Below are 10,797 nucleotides of genomic sequence, written 5' to 3'. Positions count from 1 at the left end.
CTTCATGAATGGTGAAAGAGGACAGGGGTGCTGGGAAAGCACTGTAGAGTTCCAGCATTCATAGTGAGCATAGGCAGTAGATTCAGGATATACAGAAGAGGCCTGCTTCTTCGCACAACATACCATTGATTTCTGGAATTCACTATCACAAGAAGCAGGGGCCACTGGCTTAGATTTATTAATTTTTATTTAGTGCATCTGTATCCCGCTTTTCCTCCAATGAGCTCAGGGCAGTGTACATGGCCCACCCCCCTTTTTGTCCTCATAACAACCCTGTGAGGTAGGTCAGGCTGAGAGATATAGTGATGGTTTCGAGCAGGGGCGTTGCTAGGGTCTTAAAATATCCGGGGCACAGGCCCACAACACAAATTTGCATATATACACACACACATATACGAGTCTAAGGGCACATGTAATATGTGTGTGTGTGTGTGGGCGCGTGCGTGCGTGTGTGGTGTGTGCATGCGTGTATAGATTACATACATACATACATAAGAAGTGTACACTGACCCCACACCCCACTTCAATTCAGACCCCAATTCAGCATTTTGGAAAACATCCCACTTCTGCTCTGGCCAATTTGTAGTTGGACCACTTCAGCTCAGCACCAAACCTGAGTCAAGGTTTGGAAAAATGAGTCTTTATGCTTCCTGTTGACTACCATGGGAAATTAGAAAAAAAAAACTTGTAACTTTTTTCTCTTGGTCAGAAGTGGATAATTTCAGGCATAGTAGCCCCCTAGAAGGGGATTACACCATGTCAGAAAAATAGGGGCAGGATTTATATTTTGATTTCCTTTTAAAGGGAACTGCCAATAATGTTTTAATTCCTTGGAAGAATTGGATAAAAATTTCAGGATCCATTTCCACATCAGGGGAGATCATGTCTACCAAATTTCAGAATGCTAGCCACAAGGTTTTTTGTGCAAGGGTGGCCTTGACATTTGGAGGTTTCCAAAAGAAGACAGACTTATCTCCCTATGTTCCTTGTGGACCATTGTTCTGAAAATTACAGACAGCCTAGAGTTGTCCCTAAGGAGGAAACCAGCAAAGTTTCAGAAGGATAGTTTGCAGCAGTTCATGTGGAAGGGGAGTTCTCCAGTCTGGGGGAGGGAGTGATTTGCTTTCCCTTCCCTTCATCCCTTCCCCAATAGTTTTTGTGTAAATTTGTATGAAAATGCACAGGTCATTAGAGGTGTCCCCCAGGCAAGAAACCTACAAAGTTTCTGTAGGATATACATACATGCAAATTTATAATGACTAGAATTTATTTACATTTCACCAATGTTAGTGGCAGGGGAACATGGGTGGGAAGGTACTATTGCATGCATGTTCTACTTGTGGGTTTCCCCCGGGCATCTGATCTGCCACTGTGTGAACAGAATGCTGGACGAGATGGACCTTGGTCTGATGCAGCATGGCTCTTCTTATGTTCTTAAATACAGAGTGCTTCTGAGCATGTGCAGAATGTTTTTCTTTCACCACTGAGCACTTACATTCTCCCCCTACCAATTCTATTCTCCTCCATGCAACCATCCCTCCTCATCCTACCATCCTCCAGCAACTCTTCATCAAAACAATGTCTTGTTTTGTGGAACTCCTCTCTACCTCCTCCTTGATATGCACAAACTGTCATTGTATCTTCCTCCCCATAACTTCCTTTGTGCCAAGACTTCACCAGGATTCAGCCAATGAGTCTGTTTTCAAAACTTTGGCTAAGTTATGGAGAAACTCTGAGCATGCGCTAAGTGCCTTTCCATCACCACTGACGCTAGAGTTCATGAAAACAAAACAAAATCCACAAACGCACAAATGACAAAACATGCATAGGACTGAGCTGAAAAGGTAGTCAATTCATTAGACAGAATTGGGTAGGCACTGTATTAAGCCTGGAGTACCATGCTCACAACTCAGGACTTTTTTTTCTGAGTAAATATGCAGAACATCAAGGTGCAAACCTCCCTGCAAAGCCTCATTATACATAATGGGGCTTCTGAGTAGGCACACATAGGCTTGTATAAATGAGCAGCATTTATCTCCCCTCCACTTAAAAACCAAACTGAAAACTCCTATTTTCATTAAAGCTTTCTGTTCATAGGAACATAGGAAGCTGCTTTATGCTGAGTCAGACCTGGATCCATCTAGCCTGGTCTTGTCGACACCGACTGGCAGCAGTGGCTCTCCAGGGTTTCAGGCAGGATTCTTTCCTAGCCCAACCTGGAGATGCTGGAGATTGAAACTGGGACCTTCTACATGCCAAGCATGTGCTCTACCACTGAGCTACAGCCCTTCCTATTGCTGGAAAATGGAAACTGACAAACAAAACAGGCCCAGTTTTGTTTCTCTGCAACCACGTGAACCCACTCTTCTCAAGGACTTGAGTGAGAAGGAGAAAAACCAACCCTCTTGTCTGTTTGTATAAAGTCAAATATAGTTCAGAACTTCTCTTGCCCACTGAAGAGAATTCTCTTTAAGAATTCCCCAAGATATGCTCTGTGTGGAATAAAGAAGAGAAAGAAAGAAAGAAAGAAAGAAAGAAAGAAAGAAAGAACAGGAGAGGGGAGGGGAGGGGAGGGGGGAAGAAAAGAAGAATGGTGACTGGAAATGTGCATGGGGGTGGGGGGGTAGAGAGAATTCCCTAAGCCAAGAGGCTCCTTTTAGAGAGGTAGTACTTCAGAGGAATTTAGGAGGTTTTGAAGGGTTTATAAGGATTGCACGTACTTAAATGAACTTTATGAGGTAAGGTGGCTGAGGGCTTTTTCTAGCTTTTTTAAAACTGTAGAACCTATTTAAAAGCCCCAGCAGTTTCTCAATCATGATGCCACATAGCCCTAACCCTTCCTTTGGGATTATTTGAGTCCTACAGCTATTTAGGAGAAATTAAAGAGGGGGAGAAAGAAGTTTGTGTAGACTGATCGGATCCTTTGCTGCACTGAAGCTACTAAACTTCTGCAGAATCCAAATTCAGGCCGGGGAGGAGGCTTCCCGCCTCGCCCGGCCGCGAACGCGAAAGTTTTTTTTAAAAAAAACAAACGTCCCCTGATAGGCTACGTGACGATTCACGGCAAATAGCGTTGCCCTTATTTTCGCCGTAGTCTACGTAAACATTTACGTAGACTACAGCGACTAATAAGGAACGCGAATGGCGGCTCCCTATGGGGGCCGCCATTAGCGTACGCGCTTTTTTTTTTTTTAAAGTCACCCGTGATAGGCTACGTGACAATTGACGTAGCCTATCACGGCTGACTTTTCAGATCTAGCCGTGATAGGCTACGTGAATCGTCACGTAGCCTATCAGGGGGCGTTTTTTTTTTCTTTGATTGCAATGGCGGCGGTGGCAGCCGGTCGAAAGACCGGCTGCCTCTCCCGCCCCGCTCGAACACCCGCCGAACCGCCGGCCGGACCCGCCACCGGGAGGGACATTCGGTGAAGGTCAGTCCCGTCCCGGGGGGGTGCGGGGGGCGGGGGGGGGGTTTCGGAGGATTTCTCCCCGAAACTTGTTCGGGGGGCCAAACATGTTGGCACTCGGCCCCTCGAAGTTTCGGGGAGAAATTCTCCGCCATCCCTAAATTAGATGCTGTGTGAAATACCAGTATTTCACATGGAGCTCTTTCTTCCCTTCCTTCTCCCTCTTCAAAATTGCATTGCATACAAGCTCACAATAGTGGGCATGTAAGAGCAGAAAAGAAAAGTAGGGGAGATAGAGGTTTTTTGCACCTCAAAAAAACCCTACACCAGAGATTAGGGATAGTGACCTCCTAATGGTTACCTTAAACACCTTGTGATTAGGATCTCTAATCCCCTGGGTGACTTGACAGTTTTTACTTTTACTTTTTTTTCCTTTGAGAAAAGGAAACTTTACGCATGGCTAGTGCAAAAGTCACTGCACCTGTCTGAAATTTGGTAGGTTCAGTCAGCTCCACAGGGTCTGCTAGGTCCCCAAATTCCATGAATTTATGTGGAAGCACAAAAAAATTATAGCTCTTTACTTTGACAGATTTTCTTGGAAAAAGCATATTTTCCCTGTGACTCGCACAAAAGCCACTAGACTTAACTGTCTGAACTTTGGCAGGCTCAGTCATCCCTATAGGGGCTTCCAGGTCCCCAAATTCCATGCACATATGGGGAAGCACACACACAAAAAAAGCTCTTTGCTTTGACATATTTTCTTGAAAATAGCAAAATTTACCTGTGACTAGAACAAAAGTCACTGGACATAACTGCCTGAAATTTGGCAGGTTCCATCAGCTCCACAGGGGCTGCCAGATTTCCAAATTCCATACAGTTATGTGGAAGAACAAAGAAATTATAGCTCTTTGCTTTTACAGATTTTCTTGGAAAAATCAAATTTACCTGTGGCTAGCACAAATGCCACTGGGCCTAACTGCCTGAAATAAGGCAGATTCAATCAGTTCCACGGGGGCTACCAAGCCTCCAAATTTCATGTATTTATCATGCAAACTAAAAAAGTTATGGCTGTTTTTGTTTTTCAATGCAAGTCAATGGGAAAATGTTAAAAAAATGGCAATTAGTACAGCTCAAAAGATCCGGGGCCCAGCTCAAAAGATCCGGGGCTCGTACCCAGGTGGGCCTCTCTACCCAATGACGCCCCTGGTTTTGAGGTTACACAGAAAACTGTATAGCTAAGGAGGATTTTGAACCTGGATCTCCTGGATCCTATCCAGATGGCACTGGGCTCCTTCTAGGGATGTCAGAGAATTCCACCACGGATCTTGGTGAGGCCGAATGCCAGTGCATTCGCCCCCCCGAAATCCGTGGTGGAACGAAGCCCCCCCCCTACATGGGCCCGGAACGGAGCAGCTACCTGCTGCCGTCTGCGCTGACTTGCGAATGGCGCTTCCTCCATGTAGCCGTGATAGGCTACATAAATACTTATGTAGCCTATCATGGCTAATGCAGGGATGCCACTTGTGTCCCTGCGGAAGCCGTGATAGGCTACGTAAGTATTTACGTAGCCTATCATGGCTTAACTAAGGGAACGCAAATGGCGGCGGCTACGGCGGCCGCCATTTGCATCCCCCCCTTTTTTTTCCGTTTTAGCCTACGTAAATATTTATGTAGGCTATTAACGGCAAAAAAAAAAGGAACGCAAATGGCGGCCACTACGCCATTTGCGTTCCTTTTTTTTTTTTTTTGCTGTAATAGCCTACGTAAATATTTACGTAGGCTAAAATGGCGAAAAAAAGGGAACGCAAATGGCGGCTGCTGTAGCTGCCGCCATTTGCGTCCGCTGTTTTGTTTTTTGCTGTGATAGGCTACGTAAATATTTACGTAGCCTACCATGGCAAAATACAGGGACGCAAATGGCGGCGACTACGGCAGCCGCCATTTGCGTCCCTGCAGGCTGCCCAGCGGCCAGATGTCCGGCTGGGGGCGGCCCTGGCCGGCGGCTCTGTGGAATTTCTGTGGAGCGGAGCCAGCCGGAGAGAATTTTGGGGGGAGGGACGGAGTGCCTCCCTCCCACCGCGAATGTCACCCTTCGAAAGGGTAAGTGACTTTTGTACATCTCTAGCTCCTTCACACTGAGCTTTTATCCTGCGATTGAGATGGCTCCTTCACGGAAGCTTGCGGGCTCTTTACATGACGCCGTGATCATTCTCCTGCACTAAATGACGTTTGTTCTGTTTTTAAATAGATCACAGATAATGAGCTATCAAATTACCCCCGTTGTGTTCCGCTTCAGTTTCCTCCTTGAAAAGAGTAAAAGTGGCAAGAAGAGGAGTGAGATCAATGAAAGATAATGGAAGACTCAGATATGGGGAGAAGGAGGGGGAAGGCGGTGGGGGAAAAGGAAGCACGTGAAAAAGGGAGTCGTTGTGATCCTGCATTTAAAACGGAAGCAGAAAGGTCTGTTTTAAATGCAGGATTTTAGGCTGGTGTAGAGATGCCCTTTAAAGAGGGATTAGTTAAGCAAATTTATGAAGGATTGGACTATGAATGGCTGTCATGGTAGCTATATGGAGCCTACATACTAAACACTAAAGTCCAAGGCTCTTGTGATATTAACCAGAATCCCAGACATCCCTCCATCCAGTGGTGTAGTGGTGCCAGGGCTCACAGGATAGAGCACTGGCTCTTTTTTTCTAGCAGCAGGAACACTGATGTCATCTCCCATCCCACCACTCAAAATTTCTTGTGAGTTTAAGGGCAATCCTTAATTTCACTAAAATACAGTCAGAGTTCAGTGATGGCTCTTGAATAGGGTGGGGCGTAAAGGTAAAGGTGTCCCCAACCAGTCGTGTCCGACTCTAGTGTGTGGTGCTCATCTCCATTTCTAAGCCGAAGAGCCAGCGCTGTCCGAAGACGCTTCCGTGGTCATGTGGCCGGTATGACTGAACACCAAGGTGCACGGAACGCTGTTACCTTTCCTGCTGAAGCGGTGCCTATTTATCGACTTGCAATTTCTTGCTTTCGAACTGCTAGGTTGGCAGAAGCTGGGACTGAAGACGGGAGCTCACTCCGTCACGCGGCACTCGGGTCTCGAACTGCTGTCCTGCCGACCTTCCGGTCTGCAGTTCAGCGTCTTAACCACTAAGCCACCGCGGCCCCTTAGGGTGGGGGCATACTTGGTGCTAAATTCAGAGCCAGTAGCCAACAGCCTGAATTCTGTGACCCATTATAAATTAAGCAAATAAAATAAATTGCCATATATTTACACACACACAATTTATTCTATTTCACAAGTTATTTATTCTACTTGTTCCCTGTTGTAATGGAAAGTATTGTGGGGGGGAGGGCTTGAGTGGGTGATTAAGACCCATTAACTTTATGCAAGTCCTGCTCCTAGGGGAGAAGATAACTGCTAGAAGTGGTTTGTTGATACGAATCAACACAGCTGCTTGCATTTTAGGACTCTTCTTGGGTAAGTGGCTATGGGGACTGTGATGATGAATGCCCACATGTCAAAATTTAACATTTCACTGCTGTCCCCATCCCATAGTTCAGTCTTCCCCATCATCCACAACCAGCTTGGAGTTGTAGTCCTACACATCTGGAGAGCACCAGGTTGGGGAAAGGCTGCCATAGTTATTCAATTTCCTGGGAGCATCCTTTTCAGTGTGCAAATGCCTTTAGTGGTATTATTCATTATGACTCTGAGTCTTTGGAGACGGGGTAGAGCGCAACCCAATCCATTGGGTATTTACTCAGAAGTCCCACCAATTTCAGTGGATGTACTCCTAAGTAAGTGTGCATGGGTATGCAGTCTTAGAAGTTTAAAGAGCAGAGTCTAGTCTTTCCCCTTCTGTTCATGCCATGTGTGAATATTTCTAACAATGGACAGAAAAAGGAAATGAACCATTTGAAAATCAATTCTACATACTAGCCAATGTAGGTTTCAATATATTTTCATGCTTCAAATGGCATGGCAACAAAAACAACCCATACATTTCTTCATAAGGATATATACACTGCAGGGAACATTAACTACTCAGGCATTTACCTATTTCCTTAAAAAAAACAATAACGTTGAAAATGTATCAGGCTCAGAATCAGTTCCGAGAATATAGAAGCAGTTGACTTGGAGAACAAAACTGTGGGTTTGAATGTTCAGTTTGCCTTTAGAGTATAATGTGGGAGTCATGAACTTGTGCAAGACCACAACGCCTCTTCTGTGAAGAGAAACTGCTCATGCAAGCAAAGCATTCCTATGAACATTTGTGTGTGTGTGTGTGTGTGTGAGGGGGGGGGGGCGTTAAAGCTCAAGTTGACCACTGGAATATTGCCAAAGCAAATTGCCATTCTTCTTTGAACAGAAGTGGAGTTATGACCTTGCCTGAACTTGGAGATCTGATACTGCTGATATGAGTAGAACCTTGCAGGGCCGGACCAAGGCATTTTGCTGCCAGAGGAGAAGGACTATATGGCAACCCCCATGCCACTGGCTGTCAATGCCGATGATGGAACATCTTCCCCGCATCTGAGGGCAGCAGGTGATCTTAGGGGGTGCAGGGCAGGTCGCATGGGACACACAGTTCTGCCCTCCAACACAGGAGAATGGCCAAGGTGCTGCCCCCTCTGCACCACCCAGCATCTGCCACCTGAGGCAACTGCCTAGCTCTGCCTAACGGTAGGGGCGGTCCCAGCTCACAAGAGCCTTTTTGTTGTTGTTGTTGCTCAAGCTATCTACTATATTGACAGAATCAACTCTCAAGGCCACCTCTGTAGTGTATTAATAAAATTATAAAAAATCTGAAGTGGCCTTATGCCAGTTCCCATGCGGATAACTGCATGCTGAGAACACTGCCTATGAACTTAAGAAGATCCCTGCTGGATAAGACCAAGGCCCCATCTGGCTCAGTATCCTGTTTCCAACTGTGGCTAGCTAGATGCTGTGGGAAGCCCACAGCAGGGCATGAAGGCAACAGCCTTCTCCTGCTGTCTGCCTGCTCCCCAGCAACGGATGTCCAGAGGAAGAGCACCCCTGAAGTTGGATGTTGCATTCCAGGGGTGGGCAACTTGTGGCTCTCTCAACTGTTGTTAGACCCCAATCCCCATCAGCTCTGGGCAGCATGGCCAATGGTCAAGGATGATGGGGTCTGGAATCCATCAACATCTGGAGAGCCACAGGTGCCACACCCATGCCCAAAGCTTTTTATATGAAAGCTATAACAAACCCTCATTTAAAACCTCAATATTAAATTGTATAGTAATGCCTTATTTGTAAGCTTACAATAAGCAGGTTATCCAATCCTGCATGAAGCTATTAATTAATAGCCATTCATTAATAGTCTTCCATAAACTTGCCTAATCCCATTTTAACAACAACTAAGCTAGAGGCCGTGACAACATCTTGTGGCAGTGAGTTCCATAAGTTACATATGAGACGTGTGGAAAAAAGTATTTTCTTTTGTCTCTCCTGAATTTCCTGCTAATCAACGTTGTTGGGGAAAACTGGTCCCTGTCTACTCTTTCATCCAGAGCAGGAGTTGAAACTACACACGGTGACCTACTAAAAAGAATGACACTGAATAGCCATTGGAATGCATTGGGCAGTATCCAGTGTGACCCTACCACTAACACAAATGATGTTGCACTAGCGTAAACTACCTCTCGTGCAACACCAACAGTGCTTGCTGGAGCAACAGGTTTTCCAGGGAAACCCATTGTGCCAGTAAGCGCTATTACCTTGTGCTAGAAGTAGTTTTTGCTAGTGCAATGTTAGCGATAGTGTTACATTGGATACTGCCCATCAGTTCCTTTCAAGCACATAAAAATCACTGGTGGTTGGGTTTATTTATTTATTAATTACATTTTTATACTGCCCAATAGCCGAAGCTCTCCGGGTGGTTCACAACAATTAGTTGAACCATTAGACTAAATCCTCCATGCCACAATAGGAAAATACCTTTATTGGGACCCACTAAGATGTCACAGAGTAAAGGGGAATTCAGACAACCCCCAACATATGTTCAAAGCATGCGAAAGGGGTGCGATGCTATGGGCGCTAGCCCCGCCCTACACTGAGACGTCTACCAGCCATATACAGTGCATGTTCAACAAGCGAGAGAAGGGCCCTCAACACACCATTGCCGTATCCATGTAGAGGTCCTTCATGTTAGGCCCCCTCCGCACAATTTGCCTGTGGAGGAGCTCTACACCCAGATAGCAGTACATGGAAAGGGCTCCATCTCATGCTCACCGGATATGTGCCTAGAAGTGGTGGGTGTGGGTGGTGGGTGATATGGGCAGTGCAGGACTGATGGGTGTGATCCTGCGCCTCCTCTGAACACATATGGTAGCCAACACATATGGTAGCCTCTGAACAGTAAGTAAGCTTTTGAGTTCTTCAGAACTCTTCATCAGGCTGGATGCTAAGCAAAACAGGGGAAAGAGGAAAAGCTGGACATGACAAAGAGGTCTGGAGAATCTGACAGATCGCTCAATAGTTTGTGACGGTTTTGGCTAGCCCACTGATTTTTTTAATCTGGTGCACCTCCTAAAATTATTCTCCTTAATGTAAGGATTGGACATGTTTCTCTGGACTTCTGCTTTATGCCAATTCAGCAACCTGTGTGTTTTGCCCAAGAGGCAAGTGCAGGGTTACAGCTGGCTTTTGTGCTTTCAGAAATGGCGATCAGCCATTGCTTCCCAATGCCAAAATGCACTGCTAAGTGTCATCTGATACCTGCGACACCTACCACTGAGTAAAAGTGCAACCCTATGCATATTTAGACAGAAAAAAGTCCTAGAACTCCCAGCATTCCCCAGCACAGCAGAACTCTCTTTTCCCTGTCCAAACACGCATAAGATCGCCCCTTAATTCATTCAGACTGCAAATCTCCATTTTGAGACTGGGCCTGTCTCAACTGCAGACCTTATGCCCACAACACCTGCGCAGATTTGTGGACTTCGCTGTTTCCTCCCCCATCCCTTGCTTTTTGTACCTCCCAGCCTGATGATGAATTTTGGGGCACTCGAAAGCTGACACATTTCTGTGGAACTTTGGCTGGTCCTAATAAAAGTATTGCCTAACTATGAATGCTGGATTTCTTTCTCTCGCTCTTCTTTTCATTAACCTGCATGGCTATATTTTGTTTGTTGTTGTTGATGATGATGATGATAGTAATAATAATATGCCACTGTGGCTCATCAGTTTTTGGATTCCTTCCGGAGGTTCTTCGGGGATGTTGCTATGGTGAGGGAGGGTTGTATGACTGGCGGCGGTGGTGGTGGTGGTGAAACGAACTTCCCTCGCGCCCGCCACTGGAGCACAACCCCGCTCTTTTTGCAAGGAGGTCAAAACGCGGCAGGCAACTCACCCCGCGCGGCTGCTGCC

This window comes from Heloderma suspectum, chromosome 4 (assembly GCF_057233095.1).
Source record: "Heloderma suspectum isolate Gila_16-S chromosome 4, 16-S_ref, whole genome shotgun sequence".
Taxonomy (NCBI): domain Eukaryota; kingdom Metazoa; phylum Chordata; class Lepidosauria; order Squamata; family Helodermatidae; genus Heloderma; species Heloderma suspectum.
This window is presented reverse-complemented; position numbering follows the sequence as displayed.